Source organism: Mus musculus, chromosome 8 (genome assembly GCF_000001635.26).
Source record: "Mus musculus strain C57BL/6J chromosome 8, GRCm38.p6 C57BL/6J".
Taxonomy (NCBI): Eukaryota; Metazoa; Chordata; class Mammalia; order Rodentia; family Muridae; genus Mus; species Mus musculus.
In genome coordinates, this window is record NC_000074.6 from 36,995,755 (window position 1) to 37,014,328 (window position 18,574).

Below are 18,574 nucleotides of genomic sequence, written 5' to 3' on the forward strand. Positions count from 1 at the left end.
GAGCCTGTAGCATAGGAATGTTGGGGAGGGGCAGATGATGGAGAGCTGGCTTCTAAAGGTTTAGAGGGAAACAAAGACCCTATCAGGAATGTTTATGTCAGAATCAAGAATCTGACAAGGGGTCATTGTGCTGGTTTCTATCTAAGCTGACACAAACTAGAGCCACTTAGGAAGAGGGAGTCTCACTTGAGCACTTGCCTCTATCATACTAGCCTATGTCCATATCTGTGGGATACTTCTTGATTATATCAAGGCCTGGGCTACTGTGGCTGGTGCCACCCTGGGGCAAGGTACTGGGTTGTTAGGAAGCAAGCTAAGAAATCCATTGGAAAAACAAGTCAGTAAGCAATACTCCTCCATGGTCTTTGCTTCAGTTCCCGCTTTCAAGTTGTTGCTGGGAGTTACTACCATGTCACCCCTAAATGATGGGTGGTACTCTGTAAGCTTAGCAAATCCTTTCCTTACCCTAACTGGTTTTGATGGATGTTCTTATTATATTTCTGTATAATAAAACACAATACAGCTAGGAAGACTACAACATGGCGAATTTGAAGGTGTGATTGAATATAATTCTTTATATCTAAGTAGTGTGTGGTGTATTTGAGACATATACATTGAGAGTATAAAGAAGCAGGTTATTTATATGTAGAGTCAACAGGAAAGGTTTAGAGGCTAGACTAGTGGGGAAATCATTGGCATGTAGTTAGACATTGAAGCCGGAGATGGGACAAACTTCTAGAAGCTAGGAGAGAGAAAAGAAGCAGACTGATTGCAGCTTCTGAGAAATGCTGACCATTAATAAAGTATGTTTGTGTGTGTGTGTGATAATCATGCAAGAATAAAACAGCGAAATAAAGAATATGAATATATACTACATAAAGAGTTTAATTGCTGGCAAGAAAACAAGATGAAGCTGAGGGCTTCAATATAGCAGTGTGTGTGTGCGTGTGTGTATTGTATATAACGTACACATATGTATCTATATTGTATATAACAATGCGGGATTGTTATAAACAATCCATTTTGGTCATAATGATTTTATGAATCTTCTCTATGTCCTAGTTTTCGGTCAAACAAACTATCATTTTTTGAAGAGCAGTTTGCCATTAATGGGGGGAAATCACATGTTCCTTGATAGCTCATATTTATGATTTATTTTTCTATAAAAATGCTAGCATTGATGGCATTACCCAGAGACTGTTTTCCACACATCAGATTATTTGAGTGAAAGTTAATTGTATTTGCAAACGATGGCTCTTTTTTTTCATTATTTTTTTAATTAGGTATTTTCTTCATTTACATTTCCAATGCTACCCCAAAAGTCCCCCAAACCCCCCACTTCCCTCACCCCCAATCCCACTTCTTGGCACTGGCATTCCCCTGTACTGAGGCATATAAAGTTTGCAAGACCAATGGGCCTCTCTTTCCACTGATGGCCAACTTGGTCATCTTCTGATACATATGCAGCTAGAGACATGAGCTCCGGGGGGTACTGGTTAGTTCATATTGTTGTTCCACCTATAGGGTTGCAGACCCCCTTTGCTCCTTGGGTACTTTCTCTAGCTCCTCCATTGGTGGCCCTGTGATCCATCCAATAGCTGACTGTGAGCATCCACTTCTGTGTTTGCTAGGCCCCGGCATAGCCTCGCAAGAAACAGTTATATCAGGGTCCTTTCAGCAAAATCTTGCTAGTGTGTGCAATGGTGTCAGTGTTTGGAGGCTGATTATGGGATGGATTCCCGGCTCAAGAGATTCTGTAGCCATCATGGTTAAGATTTTAGTCTTTGAGCTAAGCCTTCATTTATGCATTAATGATCTTTTTTCCTGGAAAATATCTTCTTAGTCATTCCTAAATAAAATGGAAAAAGTCATTGCCACCTACATAATAACTTTTCAGTTGAGGTCCAAATTACATCATACTTTATCTTCAGCCTCTCAGCAAATTCACATTTTATACAATCAAAACTCTGAACATTGCTCCACTTAGAATTCCCCGTAATAAAGGTCAAACTCTATTAGCCAATCAGTCCGGAAAACCTCATCTCAATAGGCAGCTGCTTTTCTTCAACAGTCTCAGATGGATTCTCTTCAGTACTTTTGACTGTCACTGCTCTTCGTAGGATATTTACATATCTTCTCCCTTGTTTTTCTCTTCATACTATTCCCAATTTTTTTTTTGGTTATTTTTCTAACACACAAATATTTTAAGTAATTCTGTTAACTTAAAACAGAAAACTTGAGTCAATTCTCCTCCATTACAAAAATAGTTAAAAGCAATTGACATTATGAAGTAGTTCTATTATATCTGTCCTAGAATAATCTTTCTATTCTCCTGACTGCTATATTCAAGCTTCTCTCCAGGACTTGCTGTCCCTCACGTTCTCCTTTTCTCTGTGCCAGTATAATTTACAGGTACAAATATGGGTCAAGTTTCTTACCTGACGCCTTTTTTTAAAGCTAGCATGTTCTTTATTGCTTATTTTTGTCTATAAATTTTGTAGTTTTAAATATGTACTGTGTTTACATGATCCAATAGTCAAAGGGATACGGAAAAGTTTGGTATGCCAGATCTTATCCCCATGGCTACTGTGCAATCCCATTCTGGACCAGCTGCCTCCAAGATCTTTGCTCTTTCTAGGCAAATATCTGCCACTGATTTGAATCTAGGACAGCCAGTCATACCAAGATATGATCATGAGATGGAGTGAATTCAGGGAACTTAAGGGTAAAAGTTTATTAGGGAGGGCTGAAGTATTTCTGCACATTAAATCCATAAAAATTTTGATGTGAAACACTAGTGTGTAAGGCCTAAACAGTAATGCTTAAATTGTTTTTTATATACCATTCCAATACTGTTTGTGCAAATATAAGCACCAAAGGTGTTTTGGTATATAGTCTTGTGCTTTGGCTAAGTGTTGCTTATGGGCTCTGTCTTCAACGTGTAATACTATTGGAAGCTAAGAGAACCTTTATACAATGGTCTAGTGGGTGGAAGTTGGGTCACTGAAACTGTGTGTCCTTGAAAAGAGTACTAGGAACTTCCTATTTCTTTTTCTTTTCTAAGTCCCAAGACCACCACACTGTGCTCTGTCTAATGTATTGTCTCACTACAGGCTCCAAAGCCACAGGGCAGGAAATGGTCTGGGACCAGCTGGGCAATGTAGGTTTTTCACCCAGTTTAGAGTGATGCTTAGGGAACCGTTAAGGCACACTTCTGATTATGTCTGCATGAACGTCGACATAGAGGATATTTGTATGTAGCAAAACAACAGAGGGGGCCAAACCATCACTATGGTGGGTATCACTACTCAACAGACTGGACCACAAAACAATGAAGTAGAGAAACAGAAAGGCAGCCAGTGTGTGTGTGTGTGTGTGTGTGTGTGTGTGTGTGTGTGTGTGTGTGTGTGTGTGCGCGCATGCGCGCGCGCGCACACACACACTTGGTCTTGATCCATTTCTTTTGAGTGAATATGGATGTTCTGCCGCTATGACCCATGAATAGCAGACCACAGTTCCAGTCTTTCTAGGAAATCTCACTAGTCATTAAACAGGAAGAATAAGTGTTTTGATCAAATTCATACTGCATCACTGGCCCTGTTTCTCCTGAGACATTCACTTTCACTTATTGAGATGGTAATGGCTTATCTGTGTGTCTAGTACTCAGAGAACCATTGTTTGCAGAAGAGAGCATGCTAATAAACTCAGTGTTACAATTACATATGTAACCTATTGGCTATATTCTTCTGGTGAGCCCTTCCCAACTGAGCCAAAATAGAAACCCAGCTCATTCTATGGCTGAATAAATAGTACAGGAGAACTAATAGAATACCACATACAAATATCCTCTATGTTTATGTTCATGCAGACATAGACAGGGCCAAGAAGTGGGAGTGAGTGGGTAGGGGAGCAGGGTTGGGGGAGGGTATAGGGGACTTTTGGTATAGCATTTGAAATGTAAATGAAGAAAATATCTAATAAAAATTAAAATAAGAAAATATATAATAAAAATTGTTAAAAAATAATCTCTTGTAGGTATAGTTCTCAGTATGTTTATCTGTTTAATTGCCTATGACACTTGGACTGTTGTCAGTCTTTGATTAACACAAATATATCTGCTGTGAACTTGTTTATTCAACCACCAGTTTCTAATTTTGTTTTTTCTCTACCTAGAAGCTGTAATCAGGATCAGATGAGCTTCTGAGTGTGAGATGTCTATGAAGTCGTTGGTGCCTTTGTATAAAGAGTTAGCGGGATCACTTCCTAACACAAGCTTCAACTTCTATTAGAAACCGAGAAATGATTTTTACAAACAAAGTTGTATTTTATATTTTTTTCCCAGTCATGTTCAAGTGCTCCAATTCTTCCCTTCATTGGAAGCCCTTTTCTTATTTTTCACGCAAAAAATTACAGCCATTTGCAATAGGTTTGAAATGGTATTTTTCTGAGATTTGGATTTTCCTGTTTGAGTATTCAGTATTACAGAACAACTTTTCATTTGCTTGGTAATCATTTGTACAACTGTCTGATCAAGAGCTGTCTGATCAAGTCTTTTAATCAGTTAAAAACTGAGCTGTTTATAAATTTTCTTGAGTTGTAGGACTTATGTATTTTGATATTAAATTACTTTCATATATATGGTTTACAAATTGGTTCTTATTTTGTGGGTTATCTCTCTAGTCCCACACACCATCTGATACATAAAACAAGTAATTTTAAGGAAGTCCAATTTACCATTTTTTTTGTAAGTTATGTCTTTGTGTTACATTTAAGAAACAATTACCATGTCTAAGGAATTAAAATTTTCCTGTATGATTTCTACTAATAGTTTTACAGTTTGGTATTTCATGATGAGGCTTAGAGTTACACATGTTACAGCTTGACTGTGAGTCCCAAAATGTATGTGAAAAGGAATTCCCCAATTCGTACGTAAATACTCTTTGGAGGTGATGCTTTGGAACGTATATAGGATTAAATGAGCTCACAAGCTCAAGACACCTATGTAAAGCATCCCGGGGTTGTGACCTGGTCTGTCTCAATGTCAGATACCCTCCTGCATGGTATGATACAATAACAAATGTCCTCACAGATGCTGATCAAATGGTAAATCAGGTTGTAGTCTTTACAGCCTCCAGAACTGCATTCAGATAAACTGTGTATAGTCAGCCTTAGATATTTTGCTGGAATACTAAAAGGCGGACCAAGATGTGCCTTTATTTCTGTTTTAGTTGCATTTGTTGTTTATGGGCCCAATTTTATTATTTTTGTATGTATGTATGTAGTCTTCTTGGTGCCATTCTTGTGGTGACTAGTCTCCTCTATCAGTGCTGTTGATATCATGGTTGTAATCAGTAAATCAACTGTGCAGAGGTGAGGGTTTGTTTCTGAACTTTAAATTATACTCCATTGGTCTCTCTGTCTATACTTGTGTGTGTGTGTGTGTGTGTGTGTGTGTGTGTGTGTATCACAGAGTTCATGCATGTTAGTATGCCTGTGTGTTAGTCCTCTTTGGTGTTGATCTTTGTCTTACACCATTTTTGAGCAAGATCTCTTCGTTAAGTCACTATTACACACACCAAGATAGCTAGCTTCCTAGCTTGCAGGGATTCTCCTGTCTCCACCTCCCATCTTGTCCTAAGGAAACTGGGACTATAGACATAGACTTCCATACTGGCTTTACATGCATTCTGAGGATTTGAATTTCGGTCTCATACTTGCATAGCATGTGCTTTACATATTAAGCCATCTCTCCAATCCTGTGTCTATTCTTACATTGGTAGTCTGCTGCTTTATTGGTATGCTATGAGCCACCCTTTGAAATTAGGAAATGATCAAAGTTTGATAGCAAGAGGTGTAAAATAGAAACTAGGTATTAGTAACAATAGTATTAAATGACTAGGTAATCATAGAAGACTGGGCTGCTCTTACCTGTAAAATCCAACCATTTTGGTTAACCCATTCTCTTTTGGGCCTCCTGGCTGCTGTTCTTGTTTCCTTTCTCCCCTCTCCTCACATGGCTCAGAGTCATGTCTACTCTGGACCCTCCCAGATGTCTCTGCCTCTGGCTTTCCTTTTTATCTATCCTTTTTTATTGTGTCATTTCCTTTTTTATTTCTTTCATTTAGTAGCTTGGAATATTTTTATACAGATACATAATCTATATTAGAGTGTAAGAAGTGCTTAAATGTGTATCTATTATTAATCAAATACAAAAAAAAATCTTATGCCCAGAAACAAGCCTGCTCAGTGAGCATGTTCTAGTAATGAAACTCTTTATAAGTGATGTGCAAGATTGTGAGAAAGAGGTTCAGCACTGAATATCTGGCTCATTCACAGTTAAATCCACGAACTATTTAGGAACATGTGAGATGTGCAGTTCAGAGTACTTATCGTTGTAAATATGCTGGCTTATTTCCTACGAAGCCTATCGTGGTAGTTCAGATCTTTCTTCAACAACATAGCTAAATAGATTGCTAGTAAGTGGGAATTCTGTCTCTCTAGGTGTGGCCCTTCCTTGAGTTTTATCTGGAAGAGAAGATGAAAGGTACATACATCGTGGACTTGAGCACCAAGGACATAAATTGTAGTTCAACTTCTATTAGAATAGAAAGAGGATTCAAATATTTTACTAGTTACAGTAAACTCAAACACCAGTGAAATTGAAGATGTCAGTGGGCATGGCCTATATAATAATAAGGCCTGATGTTGATGAAGGCATTGTTTGCTGAAATATTAATTTAGGCTTTGGAGAGACCATGATGTGATTCTTTCATTCAAAACTTGCTTTAGATGCCAAGATTCATGATGCCACAAATTCATTGAGGGGGTATAAAAATATTTGATAACCATATAATGGGGGTTTTGGGGTGTGTGTCAGGAGAGGTTGGTAGGCTTTCAGTCAGTTCTTTCACAGAGATGGGCTTGGCTTTATTATTGCTTGCAGGTGGGGATCAGGTGATTCAGTCAAGCAAGCCAACCCTTGCTTGATTTGAACCTTCTACCAGTTTCAACAAAAGGAGCATCAGGACTTTTCCATCAGCTAGTCCAGAAATAGGGCAAAGGATGGGTCTTTAAAGTCCTCAGCTGTCAATGCTCCAAGGAAAATGGAGTTGGGCTCTTAATACAACTTATCCCTGATCTTTGCTTGACTGAAGTTTCCTATGCTTAACTTAGTTAAATTTCAATATGCTTTAATAGTGCTCTATGGGGCCCATAACTTGGAATTGACCCATGGGTAGGAGACATTCCACTGAACATCTTATTCATGAGCCAGCACTGTGTATCTTGAGATGTGCAATGACTGTTGTGGTCATCATTAACAGTGTTTCCCACTCCAGGTGGTTAAAGAGAGGCTCTGTGCCATCTCGAATATGTTCACAGATGTGTACATTGAAATTAAATCTGAGGTATCTAAACAGCATGGGAGTCCCAATTTTTTTCTCTCCCAAAGGAGGAAACCTTGGATACATAATTATTGTTATCATTGGTGGAAAACTAGATAGCTAAGCAGTTGGCAGCCGCTCAAGCTCAAGATACTCTAAAAATGCACAACTGGAATCAGTTTTTGGCAAGACAGTGAATCTGGAGATAAACTAGCCACCTAAACATAGTTTACATTTGTTCACAATTGGGTCTGGTCCTTTATCAGATTTGTTTGGGTTAAAAGACATGAAGGCAGCTCTTTGGTAGGATCTACTATGTAGAAGTTTAAATGCTATACTAAAGTTAACAGTCTTCCACTGATGCTCATTTATAAACCCCAGGGAGTGAGGGCATTCAAGAGACGAATGATATTGTCTATCAGCCTATTAACTAGGTAGGTTTTTGGGAACAGGAAAAGCCACCCTTCCTGGTAGGTTGGATGATCTAGAAGACTCAAATTCAGTTCCACCTCATCTCTAATTTTTCAGTTTTAGCAGTAAGGGCCTTTTTGCAAATGTAAGTCCTGTGTTTACAAACTTGTCTATCGTGAGTTGCATCTTCTACAAGTAAGGGCTCTGAAGTTTGTTAAAGTGTCAAAACAGAGGCCCATTAGTGTCTCTTTCCACATGCCCAGAAATTCATTCACTGTGAGCAATTCGAAAACATCTTCTTATATCTCCTAGGTTCTACAGAGCCCCATGAGTGCCACAAATTTTCCAAGAATTTCTGATATAAGAAAATCCCTTTTCTAGTCATATGCCATTAGTTTGGCTTGTAAATATAGGGCTTCTCCAAGGTCTCCTGTGGAACTTCATGCTTTGCATATAGGTCTTGAGGACTACATCAAGCCTTCAAGATCATCCATCCCAGCTTCCTCCCAAACCATCATATGCACTATTATGCGCCGAACACCCTTCCTACCATGACAGATTGAGAGCTCTGAAACAGTGAGTCAAAGTCTATCTCTCTTCCATTAATTGTCTATGTCATATGCTTTAGCACAGCAAAGCAAAGATGAGAAATACAGTAAAGTGGTACCAGAGAAATGGGGCAGTGGCCATGACTCAGCCTGACCATGTCTTTAAGTTCTTTGAATGTGGCTTTCCTATGAAAGTTAAAAGAGTTATTCTGTGTAGGCAAGAGAAACCCCAGAATTCTTTACACAGAGCCTGGTGGTCAATTTTGACTGGGAGCTCAGAAGAGCAGACAGTGAAGAGAAATACAGAAAGCAGAGTGTATGCTCATGAGGTCACAGATGAAAGCTAAGATTTTTTTTATTTTTGTTTTTATTTTTTTGGAATTGAATAAGAGACCAATCACATTCCTTTCTGGCAAACAGTTACTTATATTTGGTGCCGAATCTTTGAAGAGGGTGAGTTTGAAGATGACTGATTGGTATGGGCTAAATTTGAAATGTTCCTAATAGACAGGTTTGATGCCCAGCTCCCAGGTCTTACTGGTTGGTCTTTTGAAGTCTCCAGAGCTTCAAAAAGTTCTCATCTGGCTAGCAGAAACAGGTCACTAAGAACCAACATCTGAGGGTCGTACCCAAGGGTGGTTCTGCTCTATCTCTCTGCTTGCTGATTCCACAGGGGGAGCCTTTACCACATGTTCCAACTTGCGAAGAGCTCTGGGCCATGATGTCCCATTATGGAAGACTGCAATCCTCCAAAGCTATGAGTTCAAATCATGTTTTCCCCTCTGAGCTGATCTTGTCTGAGATTTAGTCACAATGATACTGAAAGTAGGTGATAAAGAAATCATCTTAATCAGAAAAAAAAACCCTCAGTTATTTTCAACTGCTTTTATTAGCTTTTCAGGGGGAATTAGGAACAAAAGCAGACAAGAAAGACTTGAAAAATTGCACTTTTATCCAAAAAAAATACTTAAATTAGAGCAATGAAAACATTTTTCAAAAGATACTAGAACCATTATCAAGGACCCAAAGTCTTTGCACGGTAACAGTAAGAATGAAGCCATTTCAGGAATTGTTTAGACAATACATATTATTACTGTCTCCAGGATGTAAAATTACAAAATTATAAACTCATTTCAAAAATGTTTCCTCAGAGAGGGACTCGAGTACCTTGCTAACACTGGGTTTCCTGGGCAAGTGTTTGGCGAGGTTCTGCTGTCCAAGCACTCAGAGGGCACTACTGCCACCATCCAAAGGGACCTGGGCATTTCTTGAGTTGAGGCATACCTTGGCATTATTCACACTGTGCTGACTTGAGGCAAACACAGTGGAGAGTTATAGGATCATATTTTTAAAGGAACACCTGGGAGGCCAGGCAATGTGTCCTACGGTCAGATAGCCTGTGGGGTTCCAGGAAAAGACAACATGAGGGAAAGCTAAGTCACCATTGGGACCACAGATGTTGGCGATGTTAAAGGAATAGAATATCTGCTTAGAAAAGCCACAGGCAGTTTATAGATCCAGCCTAAGACAGAACACATAAGGTACAAAACCAACATGATCATAGAAGCATGACTGTATCGCAACTCATACCCTAGTTCCGTGTACCCTGGTGAACTGGCTGGTTTTGTGTGTCAATTTGACATAAGCTGGAGTTAAATTTAAGTTCACAGAGAAAGGAGCCTCCATTGAGAAAATGCCTCCATGAGATCCAACTGTTAGGCATTTTCTCAAATAGTGATCAAGGGGGGAGGGCCCCGCTCACTGTGGGTGGTGCCATCCCTGGGCTGGTAGTTCTGGGTTCTATAAGAAAGCAAGCTGAGGCAGCCAGAGGAAGCAATCCAGTAAACAGCACCCCTCCATGGCCTCTGCATCATCTTGGGCCTCTAAGTTCCTATCCTGACTTACTTTGGTGATGAACAGCAATGTGGAAGTGTAAGCTGAATAAATCCCAACTTGCTTCTTCATCACAATATTTTGTGCAGGAATACACACCCTGACTAAGACAGTTGGAATATGGATGAAGATCTACAGAATCCAATGCTTACAGTGCAAAGTGTCTGTCTTATTTTGGCATGATCCTTCCTTGCTCCCCCCTACCCCACGCCTTTCCTTTGGAATGCTTACCCTTTGCTTCTGTATATTCAGAGTCTGTAACTTTATGACTTTATTTTGGTATAACCAGTAAGAATTTGCCTCGAATCTCAGACAAGTCTTTGAATTTGGACTTCTGAGCAGCTGTTGGAACTGTTAGGAATATGGAGAGTCTTGAAGATGGGCTGAGTTTGCTTTACGTCTGTGCAAGAACCCAGGGTGGTCATAGTGAGAATACCATTGTATAAACACGTGTACTTCAGGGTCAAGTTGCTAAGAGTTAGAGCTGGTTAATTTTTGTTGTTGACTTGAATAGCTCTAACATCAGCCAGGAGATTGGTGGGGCACAGCTCTGTGTGTGAGAGAAAGGGAAAATTTCCAGAAAGAAAAAAAAATATGTCTGATGGAGAAAGACTCACTTTGAACGTGGCTAGCAGTCCATTTGGAGTAAAAAGGCAGAAATCTATAAGGTCAGAGAGTGTCCGTATTCCTTCTTCTTTATTTTCTGTTCTGCCCTGAAGGTAGCTGTTCTCCTTTGTCATAGAGTGACATCTCTGAAACTGTAGGTCAAAATAAACCTTCCCTCCTTTATGTTGTTTGTTTCTGATACTCCATTACTGTAACCAATACACTCAGCAGATTGCCATTGGGATATACTGGAGCTTACTACCATAAGTCACTTTATTAGAACAAAAGTTGCTCCTATGACTCTGAATATTACAAATGTCTTAGCAATTCCATACTAAAAATCAGAGTTCAAAACCTGAGCACCAAAAGAGAAGGTGTTTTCAATATACCTTTCTATAACTTTAAGAAAATAGCTAGGCTACACCAGCATGTATCTGCCCCACCCACCCCAGGCTCTATAGAAAAAATGGTCAATGCCTCAGTGAGATACATGACTGCAGGCAGGATAGGAGTTGCCATTCTATGTCTTGCATTAGTCACAGACAGTCCTCCACCCAACATATATGAATCAATCTGACATGCATGGTTAGACCTGAGCCAAGACATACAACTCTGGGCCATAGGAAAAGGGGCTCTCATCTACTTCTCTTATATGCCAATGGTCAACTTTTGATTTATGTTGATTAAATCTATTTCTGAAGCTTGGTGGCAGTCAGCAAATGCCGCACAAAATAGCACAGTGCAAAGCATGGTTGCCAGAGGGAACCGAGCCAGTTAGCAAGCCAGAGCAAATGAAACAAGACCCCCCTCAGGGGCAGTGACTATTGCCTGGATATTCTGCAAGTGGTGCCAATCATTGTTGTCACTGTGGAGGATTGAGACGGTTCTCTTTCAAATGCCAAGACTGGTGAGTAATACCCATAGATCAGTATGCATGTGTGTGTGTATGGGGGGAGAGGGGATGCCCCCTCTCTGTCTTATGTGGTCATGTATAATTTGTCTCATGCTTTGATGAACTGTTTGGCTCTGTAAAAGCTGTAACAGTCCAGAGCAGGCTTAGAGCTCCCTTCCTCCCTCCCAACACTAGATGGGTATGAAAAAGTTTATTAGCATAAAATCGGGCATCCTGAGAAGTGCAAACACATCTTGAAAATATCAGGAGGCTGACTTGCCTAAAGTGTGAGGTACACTGATGGTGGATGAGAGTTCCTGACCTAGTAACGTTGAAGAAGCACCCTGGGATTCGATGCCAGCTCTCCTAGAGTTTGGAGGGCAAGGGAAAGAATGTGGCACTGAACAACTATCAGGCACGAAAAGTTATGCTGAGTCTTTAAAAGCTCTCGCCAATCCAGCAATGAAATGGATTCCCGAAGGGGTCTCATTCTCTCTGAGTCATATTCCTTAGTCCCCCTCTTCTGATTCGTGCCCCCAATTCTCTCTGCTAGCTATGCATTTTCTCCTTAGTTGCTTATATTTGGAGCTGGTGAACTTCAAATAGATAAGCACATTATTTAGAGAGAAAATAAACTACTTAGCATCTCACAGCTAGCCAATTTCAAATGCAACTCTTAAAACACCATCAAAACTCATACCTAGACTAGGATTTTCCATTTCAGTAAAGAGAGCTAACATCTATCCAACCATTTGGTTTAGACTGTCAGCAAACTCTTGCTATAAGCTCCACTTCTTTTCTTGAGTTATATTTTTAAAATCTTATCCAGCAGCTAACCTTACCCTTTCTTCTAGCAAAATTGACTATTCTGACCCAATAAACTACTTTGTATTTTCTGATACCTACTTTCCTGTAAGCCTTGCTTGTCTCCCAAGTTTTCCTTCTTAGATTCATAGCTCTGCTTATCAGAGCATGGTGAGCTCTCAGGTCTAAACTCTAGGATGACAGACACAACGTGATTTCTATGCACTTCTCTTCCCTCCTCTCATTTGCGTTCTCTTCAACTTCCTCTCCCTAGCAAGAGAAGTATTTCTGCTTAATGTAACTTAAAGTATACATTTCAAAAATGACTAGAAGGTTAAGAAATGGTGTCATATACAAATGAAACAATTCTCTTTTAAAAAGATCTTATAGATCTTAGACTGACCTTGAACTCATGATTCTCCTGCCTCTTCTCCTTAGTACTGGGAATTACAGCCATGTAACACCATGCCCAGTGATAAATATAACACCTTTGAAAGAAAGAATTTTTCAGACACCTAGAAAAAGGAGGACTTATAGAAAAATACTGACTGCAATTAGCCCAGGAGATATGATTATTAATGACACAGTAAAACTACTTTGCTCTATTAAAAATAACGAACAGCTAGAAGAAAATGGATGCTAAAATGAAAATGCCCATGTTTTCCTGTATGTATCTCTGTATGTGTATGAGTCTATGCATATGTGTGCTTGTGTCTGTGTGTCTCTCTGTGTGTGTTATTCTTAATACTCGCAGCACAGAGATTTAAAGGAATACTTTGTCTAGCCTAGTATTTCATTCCTAGGGATTTCCTAACCCATGTACATAGCCTTCAAGGGAAGTTTACTAATATGAAGTCACTTTGATGGTTATACCCTATCTCTTTAAACTGGGATCTTAGTAGAATTCCTCAACTCAATACAAGAGAAATAAGTGGCAACTAGCACAGATCAAAGATCTGGCCTTTGGGTAAGAAGTCATGATTTTTTTGGATGGAAGGACTCTGCAGACAATTTTATTCACTGCAGGTGCATTCAGTGTAGCTTAACTGGGAAGTAGAAGCAGGTCTATTGAAATGCTGAGTGGAGATCTTCCATAGCTCAACCTTCATTCAAAGGCTCTTCACTGGTTGTATCCAAACTTTCTTGCAAGCACACAGACTCACAGACTTCCTATTTCATTCCTTCCAATTTCTCTCTCCATAGATTTCTGTATCGAAGTGTAATGTCTTTTCCTCCCTTCTATTTCATTTTCTCTACTAATAATGCTCTTGTACGGCCTACATGCATTTTAACTTCTATCTGATATACTCATATTACACAGAACTCTATATGAAATGCCTACATTTTAATGAAAAATAAGCATGATGGAGGAACTATTATTTTGTAAGTATCAGGAGTTTAGGGATTAAAGCATGACAGCGACATCATGGAGCTTATCAGAAAAGTGTAAACAAATCTGTATAATAAGTTATGGTCATTAAAGTGATAAAATATTTTGCATAGAGTCAGAGATGTAGGAGAGATGGCAAGACAAGATGGCACTTGAGGCACAATGCCCAAGAAGAGAGGTATGGCCATAGGTCCAATGAGCTCAAATCTTACATCGAGAATATGTTACATTTATGAGAATATATTAGTTTCTTAAAATTACTATGACAAATTGCCACACACTAGTGGCTTTAATCAATATAAATTAATTTTGTTACAGTTCTGAAACCGAGATTCTGAGGTTGAGGGGTCAGCTGGGTTGGCACCTGTGGAGGCTCTGGGACACATTCTTTTATACCTTTTGTTGGACTTCTCTTGTCCTGGCAATTTTTGGCATCTTTTGTTTTGTTAAAATTTTAGCTCTAAATACAGTTTCATTTTGAGGAACCAAGGGGCAGAAGTTGGACATGCAAATTTGGGGGAAACATAATGTAAGTCAGAAAAGGAGGAAATCAAGGCAGGGGAGTGAAATCCCCAGCATTGCATTGTGGTGAAGTCAGTGTAAAACCTTATTTGAAGGCAGATATGTAGCGTCCAACTGTCTAGCATTGTGGTTCACTAGAACTGTCTGAGCATCTTTCAAGCTTTGTCCATATTAGAATTGTCCTGTCGCTATTATAATTCCATTTTCTTGGGCCAGAGAATCAGACAGTCACATCTGGCAAAAGTGACTTCAGTGCACGCAACTTATAGCTGCATTACAACCCAGTTTTGTAAGTGACAATGCCTGAAAGCCAGTTTAGAGGCTTGTTTTATCTATTCAAGGACCGGTGCTGGGAGATGACTCTGCATTTAAGAAGGAAGGGAGGAGGAGAAGAAGGGGAGGAAGAAGTGGAGAAGGAGGAGGAGCAGGAGGAGGAGGAGACTCTGCATTTAAAGATCAGATATTACTCTCAGTTTTTGCTATAGCACCAGTTCTGCCTGCCTCCTTCCATGTTCACCTGCCTCCAATGGTCATGAACTTACTATAAACAAGCCCCCAATTAAATGCTTTCATTTATGAGTCTTGACATAGTATCTCTTCACAGCAATAGAACAGTAACTAAGATGTACATAGACATACCATACATACACAAACAGAAGTACATACACATATACACATATACACCTACCTATAGACACACAAACACACTAATAACAGACATGTACATATGCACATTCATTGACACAAGCAGCCGATGGTCCCCTGACTACACCACAAACATTTGGAAGTATAGATAAAACTTACCTTCGAAGGGACGGGAGTTTGTGAGTGGTCATTCTGTGAATCCCACATATCTGAAGGAAGTGAGGATGTCTTCGAAAGGCTGCACTTTCATTTTAACTACAGCCAAAATGAAGGAAAGATTGAAAGCAGCTGGAACGTGTGTCTGTTCCCACCTCCTCCATCTGGAACTTTGTTTTTGGCTATCACACAGATTTTCCAAACAAGCCTCAACTGAACACGATGATAAATGTGGGAAAGACATGCATACATGTATGGTTTTCTGTTTGTTTGAAGAAATTTATAGAACACGAAGCATCGTGTGTTCTCAAGTATAAAACCAAGCATCGGAGGAGCACAAATGCAGTTGGACTTTGAAGAACAATGTGACATTTATTTTATATTTCAAATCAGGCTGGGCTGCTACAATGCCAACTCTTTAATCAGTTGCCCTTATTCATGTGGAAAACAAACACAAAAACTCTAAGCCATTAGAACAGTTAGACAACCAAATTTTGTCATGCTATTTGAAGTTTCTATCAGCGCTTCACTAACAGAGTCCTCCTTCCCTTTCCATTTGCCCCCTGAGCCTACTGTGCTGAGACACTTGGGTCAGGTCTGGACTGTGGCTCTTGTTCTCCCCCCACTCTTCCACTGGAGCAGGAGGCTCTTGTATCAATGCATCCTAGGCAATTCTATATTGATCTATCAAAACTGCTTCAGTACCATTATTCCTATCGCATATCAAGTCCCAAATCCTTGATTCTCACTATGTAGATCTGTCCTGCTCTTGGAATTAAACCTAGGGTATCATGCTTATTAAGCAAGTACTTTGCCTATTACCTACATCCCCAGACCTTTACCCCACTTTCAGCAGGCAGTAAGAGTTCTGGTTTTAAAGGCTATTTTTGGCTTAAACCCTAGTTCTCTTTTTTCCCTGTGCGTAGTTTGGATGGTCCTGCCATTTGAACCTGACTGGTGAGCTGCTGAAGCTAGAAGTCAATAGTGGTGAGGGAACTTTGATGAATAGTTGGAAGAGGGGGGCAGAAATGGTGGAAACAAAATGAATAAACTTTGTGTTAAGTTGACAAGAAAAGAAAAAAAATGCCAGGAAGCACGCTCATTGCCTTAGGCTTTTAGCTGGATGAGCCAACATAGAGTCCAGGCAGGGGTTGGAGAATGAGAAAGAATCTCGTATTTAGAACTTTGTGTGTGTCGTTGTGGATACATTTGTTCCACTGTAGCTGTGACCTACAGAAATAGGGATAGGAAAGACGAAAGCTGCAGAGGCATCAGAGAGAACAATGCTAGCTACATCCCTCCAACATATTACCACTGCGTATAAATCCATCCCATTATAATGGACAGAGCGTGATAGTATGGAACATTAAAAATTGTTAATTATGCTAGATAACATGGCAATTAAATTAAAGTGCATTCCATAAAAATGACAGAAAAGACATTGAACAAAAGTTCAAATACAGATCTTGATATCATTTACCTTGAACTTTTGGCTCAGTATAAGACAATTCAGAAGTTGCTGCCAACTTGATCTCAGCAGCTGCTTTCCCAAAGATGACTTGTGGTTAAGTGATATTTATTGGATGAGTAAGGATACGGGGGTTGGGGGAGGTCATGGCTACTTTTTAGCTCTAAGTTGAGAGAAGATCATTTATTATGTATAGCATGCACATGAGATTTTTTTTTTTTGAGGATGCATAAGGAAGGTTCACCTGTTTAACCAACAGGTTTGTCCTCAACATTCCTGCAAGTAAAGCTATTTTTCAAGAGTTCTGGACCATATCCACTCAACAGAAAACAGTCTGATAACAATTATGGCTTGCTAGTGCACAGTGAGAAGTCAAATACCAGAGCTAGCTCTCGCCAAGCTTTTCTTTGTGTTGTAACCACATGATCCATAGTCTTCATTAGGCGATTCTTCATCTGTCTAAACAACTGCCTGCTGGCAGTTTATAAAACTTAACTATTCTTAGCCTGGGCAAAGTTGTGCATGCTCTGGTCATTACAATAAAATGGAGAAGTGTGTATATTATTTTATAAAATGCTAATTAAATTAAGCAACAAAACCATAATGAAATCCAAGATCCTTTGAAAGAACTGAACAATCATTTACTACTGTAATATAAAGGACACTGGGTCCCCTCCCCTTTTTTTCTGGGAAGATTCTATTAAATATTTCTGATAGCTTCGAGACTGGCATTTTGAGGGGAAATGCAAGTTCTCTCTCACAGAGACATCAAACGAATACCCACTCAGGTTGTTATTTTACTGAATAGCTCATGAGAAGCTGTTATTATATCATAAAATGTTTAAATTGGCCCTTACTGTACTTCTGGTGATCCTGAAGACCATTTCACATTGATTGGCTAACTGCACTTTTTGTTTGTCTTGTGACTCCCGTTCTCCCTGCTCCTAGTAACCCGGGGAACGTTGTGCTATCTCCCAGACTCAGCAGCTTTGTGTGAATTAACGAAATTGCTTATCCCCTTTTCTCCAACAGATACTTACAATAGTTCTCAAATTAGGAAGAAATAATTGCTTCTACTCAGAATGACAAATTGTATTTATAGTGGTTGGGGTGGGGAATGGGCAGATTTTGTTTCTTATCAAACATAGGGTTTTCTGTTTTGTGTGGATATATCCTTTTCAATTTTGAACTGTGGGCATCCTTGTTTGAAAATATTATTGAGATTCTTGTAGGCAGGAAACATTTTTGGTCAAAGGTTTTGTGGGCAAGTTGCTGTCCTTGTCCCTACACTGGAGTCCTTCCTGCCTGACTACAGGAAGTGGCTACTTCCTGATCTATATTCCTCACTGCTAGGAGTCTCAGCTAGAGTTACACCTATAGATACACTAGGGCCTCCCATCTCCTCTCTGACATGTCCTAGAGATTGCAACCCACCCTGCTGATCTCTGTTCTCTCTCTTCCGTCCCATATTTCCTCTTCCCTACCATCCCTCCCCAGATGTGTAGGGACAAAGAGCAGAGATGAAGGGAATATACAACCAATGACTGACACAAATTGAGACCCATCCCATGGGCAAGAATCAATCCCTGACACACTATTAATGATATTCCATTATGCTTGCAGACAGGAGCCTAGCATAACTGTCCTCTAAGAGAGGCTCTACCCTCTCAGAGGAAGAAATACAGGGATCCATAGCCAAATATTAAATGAAGCTATGGGAATAATATAGAAGAGTTAAGATTGAAGGACCAGAAGAGGATGCGAACTCCACAGGAAGAACAACAGAGTCAACTAACTGGACCCTCGAGGCTCCCAGAGACGGAACCAGTAACAAAGGAGCAAGCATGGGATGGACCT

At 39.7% G+C, this 18,574-nt stretch overlaps 1 long non-coding RNA gene across 1 annotated transcript in view; it reads right to left on the minus strand.

Moving 5' to 3' along the window:
• The window catches only part of G630064G18Rik (RIKEN cDNA G630064G18 gene), a 38,666-nt gene that overhangs the window by 10,182 nt on the left and 9,910 nt on the right, over positions 1-18,574 (minus strand). Inside the window, exon 2 of the long non-coding RNA NR_126063.1 lies at positions 15,253-15,348. This is a non-coding gene — a long non-coding RNA (RIKEN cDNA G630064G18 gene). The remainder of the gene's footprint in view (positions 1-15,252; positions 15,349-18,574) is intronic.